We start from the raw sequence: 8488 nt of genomic DNA, 5'->3' as shown, positions 1-8488 counted from the left end.
AATATAGAAGAAGGAGCAGGCTACTGTTGTTTTCTTAAAGATTATCAGTAATATATCAGAAAAATGAAACGTTATTTAGCAACCAACTTTTCCAGTTGGATATATATCATTCTTCAGCTTCTCCAGAAGTTGTGGATCCAGTGACTGGTCAGTGACAAGGATGCCCTTCTGATTTCACTGCTTTCAACAGTGGTGAGACTGACTTTCTCAATAATTCAGAGTTTTTAATGCACCTTGCTGAATAAGGGCCTCAGGGCTTCTCCCTTGACAAACCACATCAATAGTCCAACCAGATTTCTGCTGAAATAATTCTTGGATGAGACAAACCCCAGATTTTTGGTGAAATGATTCAAATGTAGGGAACTGATGTTTCTTGACCTTTGCTACCTGGAAAATCTGGACCAACCTAGCTAAATGTGGTGGCTTCAAAGATAGAGTTTGAAGTAAAAGTTATTGAGGAGTATAAAGCGAGTTGAGTTTCCTAACCCTGCTATGGTGATTTAGAAAGTGTTTCTCATATGGTCAGGCATATCCAGTTGTAATGACAGCCAGTGGATATCCAATTCTGATGCAAGGCAGGTTCATTATACTCCAGTAGCATGCTAAGAGTTATTTTGCTGTCAGTTTGAAGTGATGTCTTCCATTTGTTCAGATTTTGCATGCACACTGGACTTGATTGAATTACTTCCATATGTTTTTTTTCAATTTCTCCTTAAACATTACATTTCAAAGTGTAGGGAGAGTAAGGTACAGTGTAAGTATATTAAATTTTAGAGAGAAAAACAGCAGAGTGAAACTGGAGTACTACTGAAGGAAAGGGGGAAAAAAGAGTGGCAGTGCTGTTGTAATGACCATTCATTAACTCAGGAAATGCGAGCTACACTTCAAAGAAAATAAAACATGTAGCAAGGTATGGACACACAAGACTAAAGTATCTGAACAGCCCAAATTCAGATGAGCTGAGAATCCCCAAAGTCATGACATGATTGCAATTCTGGTATTTTAGCATTTGTGAACCAGAGTAGATGCAATGGATGTCTTTAGACATTCATTTATAATTTCCCATGGGATTTCAAAAGATGAGGAGTAGGAGAAAGCAAGGGAGCAGTTTGACAGCAGGTAGACTCTCCTTTACCGAGGAAAGGTAAAAGCTTAAAAATAAGCATTTAAGGGTGGACTTGCAAAATGGTCAGGACTGGATAAGAATAGAAGGGTAAAAGACTCAGAGATTGACATTAGAGACTGTTCTGGTTTCAGCTGGGATAAAGTTAATTTTCTTTGTAGTAGCTAGTATGGGGCTATGTTTTGGATTTGGGCTGGAAACAGTGGTGATAATGTGGAGATGTTTTGGCTCTTGCTAAGTAGTGCTGGCCCTGGTCAAGGACTTTTTCAGCTCCCCATGCTGTGCCGGGTGCACAAGGAGCTGGGAGGGGACACAGCCAGGACAGCTGACCCCAACTGCCCAAAGGGATATCCCATACCATATGACGTCATGCTCAGTATATAAAGCTGAGGAAGAAGAAGGAAGGGGGGTCTTTCAGAGTTATGATGTTTGTCTTCCCAAGTAACCGTTACGCGTGATGGAGCCCTGCTCTCCTGGAGATGGCTGAGCACCTGGGTGCCCATGGGAAGTAGTGAATGAATTCCTTGTTTTGCTTTGCTTGTGTGTGGGGCTTTTGCTTTACCTATTAAACTGTCTTTATCTCAACCCACGAGTTTCCTCACTTTTACTCTTCTGATTGTCTCCCCATTCCACTGGGGGGAAGCGAGCAAGCTGCTGCATGGTGCTTGATAGCTGACTGGTGCTAAACCATGACAGAGATGTGGAGGCGGAAGATACCTGGGCAAATGAAATAGAGATGGCAAGAGAATAGGGGATGGCAGTGGGTAAGATAGTAGGGGCAAATGTGTTTAACCCACAGACTGCAGTCTCTTAAGGTCCTTAATATTAACCACAAATGTGCTGAGTCTTTGTAGTCTTCTTCTGGCAATGAATCAATGTGACTCCTCCTGGCAATGTATATTTCCTTCCATCTAGAAACTGACCTGCACAGAGATTAACAGATCCCCACTGCTATGATTAGACAGCCTGGATGGAAAGCACCTCAGCTGAGAGTTTGCATCATGCCAAGACAAAGTGGCTGTTGGTTCAGCTCCTGGTGCTGAAGCTTCTCTTCCTGATGGGTGTTCACTTCCCTAAAGAGCCAGGAACTTAATTTTAGAAACAGTCCTGAGAATAAAATGTTAAGATCTGTATGAGTTTCTTAAAAGAAAGGATGTGCCAGCTGTTGATGTTGTGGGACTTAGGTGGCTTGGTATTCAAACCTGGGGTCTTCTGTGTGCAAGGTAGAAGCCACCAGCTTTGGGAAGTTTGGGAGAAAGGTATTCTGTATTCATCTCAGGACCCACATGCCGGAGTCCTGCTGATGTGTTGATGGTCTAGTCAGCAGCTACCCAAATAAATACCATCATCATGGCTTATTAAATCATAAGGGTTAGATTTTTTTTTCCAGTAACATGACGTACTCCTGTGTTTTGCTGACATGTCTTTTCATCTCTGGAGGAAGCTAAGGAGTACCAAAGGCAACAGCTGCTACGGTCTCTCACAGCTTTGTTCATTGACAGTCATCAGGAAACCTTAGGTTCTTCTGACAGGGATATACACATATCTTCCAAGCTGCACACGGAGGTCATCACCAGCATTCAGCTGCTCTTGTGTTTGAGAACGTAAGCTCCTAACGAGGTGTACAGACAACCAGCTAGGCTTGTGAGTATGGGACCTAGGTGAGCATGGTCCAGGCATCAGATGTGAATATGGAAAAAAATGTGACCAACAATTTGAATTTCTATTATGTTGAAATTATGATACTACCAAAAAAAATCAAATAACACAGAAGACATCATTTTCTGACATAAAACAGTTTTAACAAAAACAGGTAAAAAAATGTGAGGCCACAGATCTTTTACCCCAACGCTCTGTGCATTAAGGGTACCTCTAACATCATCTTCATCATTCCTTAAGTATAGGTTTTTTGGTGGTGACTTTCACACTCCTAAGCTCCTACAGGCAGGGCATTTTTGGTTAACTGGCTGGGTGCTCTCACCAACCATTAGGCAGTGCTGGGCACCACAGAAATGTGCAATGCCTTCTGCACCTGTGGAGAGGCCAACAGGGAACTCTTCAGCCACAACCTGGTCCATGAAAGTGGAAACCTGAGCAACATTTGCCCAAGTAGATGGAGGATCTCCTGCACTTGGAGCTGCTGGGAAGGGTGGGCAGGTCACAGGCAGGCTGTGTGCATCTGCCTCACCCCAGGGCAGCCTGTGCTGTGCACTGGGCACTGGGGCTGTGACACATACCATGCATGTCCTCAACCACTGACCCACTTCCTTCCTACCTCCTCAGGTAGGAAGTTCTCCCTCAGGCAATCACCGTCTCCCTGCCACCTCTCCTTTCCCAGTACATAATTTCATAATTTAAGAAATTCCCAAATCCTACATATCCAAGGTGTAATTATGTTAAACATCCTGCATATGATGACATATCCGTAGGAGTGAGGTGTTTTAGGAAGGAATATATTGCTCATGTGTACAAAAAAAAGGCATCAGGTTTGCCTTTCAGCCACATGTTTCAAGATATAACAATCAAAAATTGGCTTAGCAAATACAAGTCAAACTAACAAATTATAATGCCAGTAATATAATAATATTGGTCAGAAATGCCTACCAAAGTCAGTGACTTCTTGTAGGCTTCAACATTTTCGTCCCCCGGTGAGGGCTGGCAGCATTCCCATGTGCACAGATACAATCTCGACCTGCAGCGAAATAGCAACAGCTATTTCTCTACCCCATCTTTATGCTGCCCAAGCATGGTCACAAATGTTAGGTCTTCAAAGTAACCAGACAGCAGGGATTAGGGAAGAAAGTAAAGGTACTGGAATTATAAAGCACCATCAGAAACGTGCCTCCTGTCACAAGTTGTCTTAATGGAAACCACTTCCAAACCCTTCAAAGATGGCCAAATGTTCAGGTCAAAAACTGCTGTCAGAAGTGAGCTGCCTCAGCATTCTTACGGCTGGAGCAAGTAAAAGGTAAAAGTTTTGAATTGCTATAGTCATAAAAACGGACAGATTTTTCTAAATTCTTTCCCCCCCCCCCCCCCCGCCTCTCTTGTACGTTTGTCAGTGATTGAACCTGCATCTCTGAAGAAGTTAAAATAGAAAACAAACTGTAAAATATATTCATGACAATTTGTCATTTCTGAGGTTACTGCTGGGTGGAAACTAGAGACTAGCAAAGGTGTTGACAGATGATGTTTGTTCACAGAACTTTTCACACAGAAAAAAGTGATTAAAGGAAAAGTTAATTCCTTTTTTTCTTAATAATCATTCGTTTGAACTTACAAGCATGTTTTGAATGTTAAATTGTCTTTTACAGCCATATACATTTCTGCTTCCTTTAAAAAAACCACATTTTTAATTTGCTAATCTGATTATATTGCCAGTGTCTGTTGCAACTTTGTTCTGCTACTAACTTGAGAGACACAGCTTCAGAAATAAAAGCACGTGCATATTAACAGTGATGGAAAAGGATTTCAACCCAGTGTTATTTGCTTTAAAGCAAGTTTTACCTTTACCTATACACAGGTATACACTGAGTCCTGTTCAGTAAGGACAAATACACACCTTTATTTAACTATTTATGTGGTGGTTGTGTCCCATTCAGTAAAGACAAGCAAACAATAGAAAGTAAAAAAATAATACGTTCGTGGTCCTGAATGCCTTGCTTAGACCAGTATCACAGTGAATTCATGGCAGGAACAGGTTTTTCATCTGTTGTGTTGATGGTTTTCAGGAATACAGTAAAACTCACCTAAAGTCACTTCCTTTATGCTAGGGTTTACCTTTGTTTATGCAGCTGTAAAACGAGAAACACAAAGTTATTTAGAAGAATTGCCTTTTTATTGATTTACTAACTTTTATGAAGCCCATTAGCAACTTCAGACAAAAAGCCCCAGGCAAAGATGAAGGCACACGTCTTTGCAAGTTAAGAAAGCGCCAACAGCTTCTGGAATACAAGAACAAGACATCCTTTAGGAAATCATGATTTTGTTCGTTCGTTTGGCAACACTGAGAGTGATGAAGGGAAGCACCCTGGTAAGGCCCTTTCAAGTGCTAAGGGCTACCGGAGCTCGGCTAAAGCCCGGTGCACCTGCTCTGCAGTTGCGTCCCAGTCCGTGCAATCGCTTTTAAGGCATCAATTTCAAAACGTCGGTTTTGACTAGAATTAGCTTTATATTCGCCCACACAGAGAGACTCAGAGGTCTGATGCCACCCTTCGAACCAGCAGCTACCGGCAGCTCTGGGGGGCGAAGCCTACGAAGCGCCGCGCCCCGCCCTGCGCCTCCCCGGGGCGGGACGGGGACGGGGAAGGGACGGGACCCTCCGCCGTCCTGCTCCGAGCCCCGGGCGGCACCCGGCTAGGCTGCGAGGTGGAGGACGGGAAGAAAAAAAACAGGCAGAGGGAAGCGAGAGGTCCGGAAGGTGGGCGGGGGGAACCACTCAAGCAGACAAGCAGCCAGTATTGACTAATCTGCTCGTCCCCAGCTCAGCTGGCCAAAAAAAGGCCGTTTCTCCCGCGGCGGTGGTAGTTCTCCTGGGTTTCCCTAATGACTCATGCCGGAGAAGCATTCCCCGAAAACGAACACGAACTTTCTTTGAAACTGAGCTGAGGCTGGGCTTAAAGCCCCCGCGGCGGGACGGGAGGCGCGGCTCGGTGCCTCTCGGTCAGCCGCCTCGGCGGGACCAGGGAATACCTGGTGTGGACCCTGCCAGGGGCGTCGGTGCCCGCCGCCCTCGGAGAAGGGGCTCCGGGGGCTCCCCGGGGCGGGGGAGGCGTTCGGGCTGTGCCTTCTCTCGCCAGCCCTCCCTCCTGGCATCCCGGGCATCCCGGTCCCCAGTCCCCGGGGCAGCCGGATGCACTGCCAGCTAGTCCGTCCCCAGGGCAGAGCAGGTGCCCCTCGGCTGCACGACCCGCAGCCTGCGCAAGAGAAGGGGGTCTCCCGGGGAAAGTGGTTTGTACGGTAAAACGTTCCCCTTCGAGAGAAAAGGGGCGGAGGGGGGGGGAAGCTGTTAGGCAGCACAGGGAAATGACCGCTACCCCCCACCCGCTCCTGTGCTGGCCTCTTATGAACATGCACAAGAGATGCCCCTGCGACCTCGGGATGGAGCGTCCACGCCTGGGCAGTCCATATGCAGGTGCCCTGAAGCGCTTTGTCTCGCCTTTGAGAGAACACCGCGTGTTACTGCAACTGTCCACGCTGACGGTGGACTCCACGCAGTATTGGGAAGGGCACAGTTTTTTCGTGCAAGATTGGCTGCTGTGGAGGGTTTTTTTTTGTTGTTTTGTTTTGCTTTTTTAGGGGGCTTGGATACCGCATTTGATTATTATTCATTATCTCGGTTTTCTTTTCGAATCAGTGACACAACTTCAAGTCTGAATAATTATTATTTATCGTTCTGGAACGAGGTGCATGAGACGTCCAAATGAGCCCCGGTTATGGAATTGGAAACCTTCATTTCCGTAGGCGTACAGGTACATATATGAAGCCAGCAACGATCTGAAGCCCAGCTGGAGAAAAACGACGTGTAAAGACACCATGGATAATCACAAGGGTAACCAACCAGTTTTGCTAGCGCTCCCGAAGCACCGGCATCCCTCTCTTCAGATCCGTCCTCCGTGCCTTGTCGGGTCACGTAGCGGTACAGGAGAATTAACCTTTGGCTTTTTCTTACGCAGTCTTTTGTGGCTTGATCATCTTTCTTCAGATCACCGACTTACTGCGGGGATCCACCTACAATTTCAGCCTCTGTAACCACGACGCGATACACCAGGATCTCCTAAACGTTTTGGATTCACTCATGACCTTTAAAAATGAGGTTGGTGGTTTCTCTGGTGGCATCAGAGGGAAACTGTCGGGACGGCACTGCCTCCGCGATTTTACCCTTGACCGCCGGCAGCTGCTTTTGAAAATCTCGATTAGCAAGCCGGGAGTTGGCTAGTTTAGTAAACTGGGGCCTGTGAAACAGCGCGGGGAAGTTATCTCCTACTCTCCGCCGGCGACCTTCCTAAAATGTGCTTCGCTGAAGCTGGGACTGGCAGGGACGGAGAGCAGGAGCCCGGGCGGCTGCTGCCAGAGCGCTACCCGACCCTTCCCGGCGCCTTGCAGACCTGTAGGACTGAAAGTCGCTTGTGTAATACTTCACCGACGCTGAAGATGGTGTCACGGTTGCAAAGGTGATAAATAGTTCAGAAGCTACGCGGATGGTTCACACGCGCAGCCAGCGCTGAGCGGGAGGACCAGGCGGCGGCTGCGGGTTGCGAAGCTGCCCCGCACCGCCGCAGCCCCCTGCGCCGCCCCGGTAGTGGGGGTGGCGGCCCGGCGGGGCGGTAGGGACGTCTATTAACGGGGTGCCCGAAGCGGCTGGCAGCCGGTGGCGCCGCGGACCGTAGCTTTAACGAGCATCCCCTGTTGTTGTTTCCCTCCAGGAGCTACAACTCGATTTTCACACCTGCGAGGACGCGCCCTCCGCGCCGGCGGGCCCGCAGCAGTCCGAGGTTCGCCCGGGTGCACGCGTCCCCCGGCGGCTCGGTTTCCATGGGGGGGGGGGGGAAATTAAAGAAAAATAAAAAGGAGGGGGGGAGGGGGAAAGAAAGGGGGGAAAGGTGGGAAGAGGGGGAAAGACGGGACATGGAAAAAAGGGGGAAAGGGAGAAAAAGGGAGTAGCGGGGAGAAGGGGGATGGATGTGGGGAGCGAAGGGGGAAGAAGGAATGGGTGGGTGGCCAGCCTTTTTTAAAGGGTGGGCGGGGAAGCGCTGGAGGGAAAGGGGGCTGACGTTCCGGCGGGGCACGGGTGCGGGTCCTGGGTGCGGGGGCGTGACCGGCTGTGTGCCCGCAGGGCTCCCGGCGGGCGGAGCGGGCGGGCCGGCTGCTGGAGTGCATCCTGGAGAGGGCGCGGGGCTGCGGCCGCCGCCCGCCGCCCCTCTGGCACAGCACCCTCTCCGTCGCGCGGCGCCACTGCCCCGGCTACCGGCCGCCACAGGTGGGTGCGGGGCGCGTCCGGGGTCGGGGGCGGGTCCGGGAGCGGGTCCGCCCCGCCGCGAGAGCCCCGGAGCGGCTGCGGGAGCCTAACGCGGGGTGTGCGGTGGCAGGGCGGCGCCGGCGGGAAGGCGAGCCGAGGCCCGTGCGACGAGAGCAAAGCCCCGGAGCTGCTGGCGGTGTGGAGAAGCTACATCAATTTGGGATAGATGACTTTTGGGGGCGCGGGGTTTCCCCCTGTACCGGGCTTTGCTGAGTATTTATTGTCCGCCGCGCAGTCATCGTAACGACGTAATCCTGAGGGTCGTTTTTTATTATGTAATTTATTAAAAAAAGAAAAAAAAACACCAAAAAACATCCCCAAAACCCCCGACCCAAACGCCTTGAAGC

The sequence above is a fragment of the Phalacrocorax aristotelis genome, chromosome Z (assembly GCF_949628215.1).
Source record: "Phalacrocorax aristotelis chromosome Z, bGulAri2.1, whole genome shotgun sequence".
Lineage (NCBI taxonomy): Eukaryota > Metazoa > Chordata > Aves > Suliformes > Phalacrocoracidae > Phalacrocorax > Phalacrocorax aristotelis.
The sequence above is the reverse complement of the archived record's forward strand: the minus strand, read 5'-3'. Positions refer to the sequence as shown.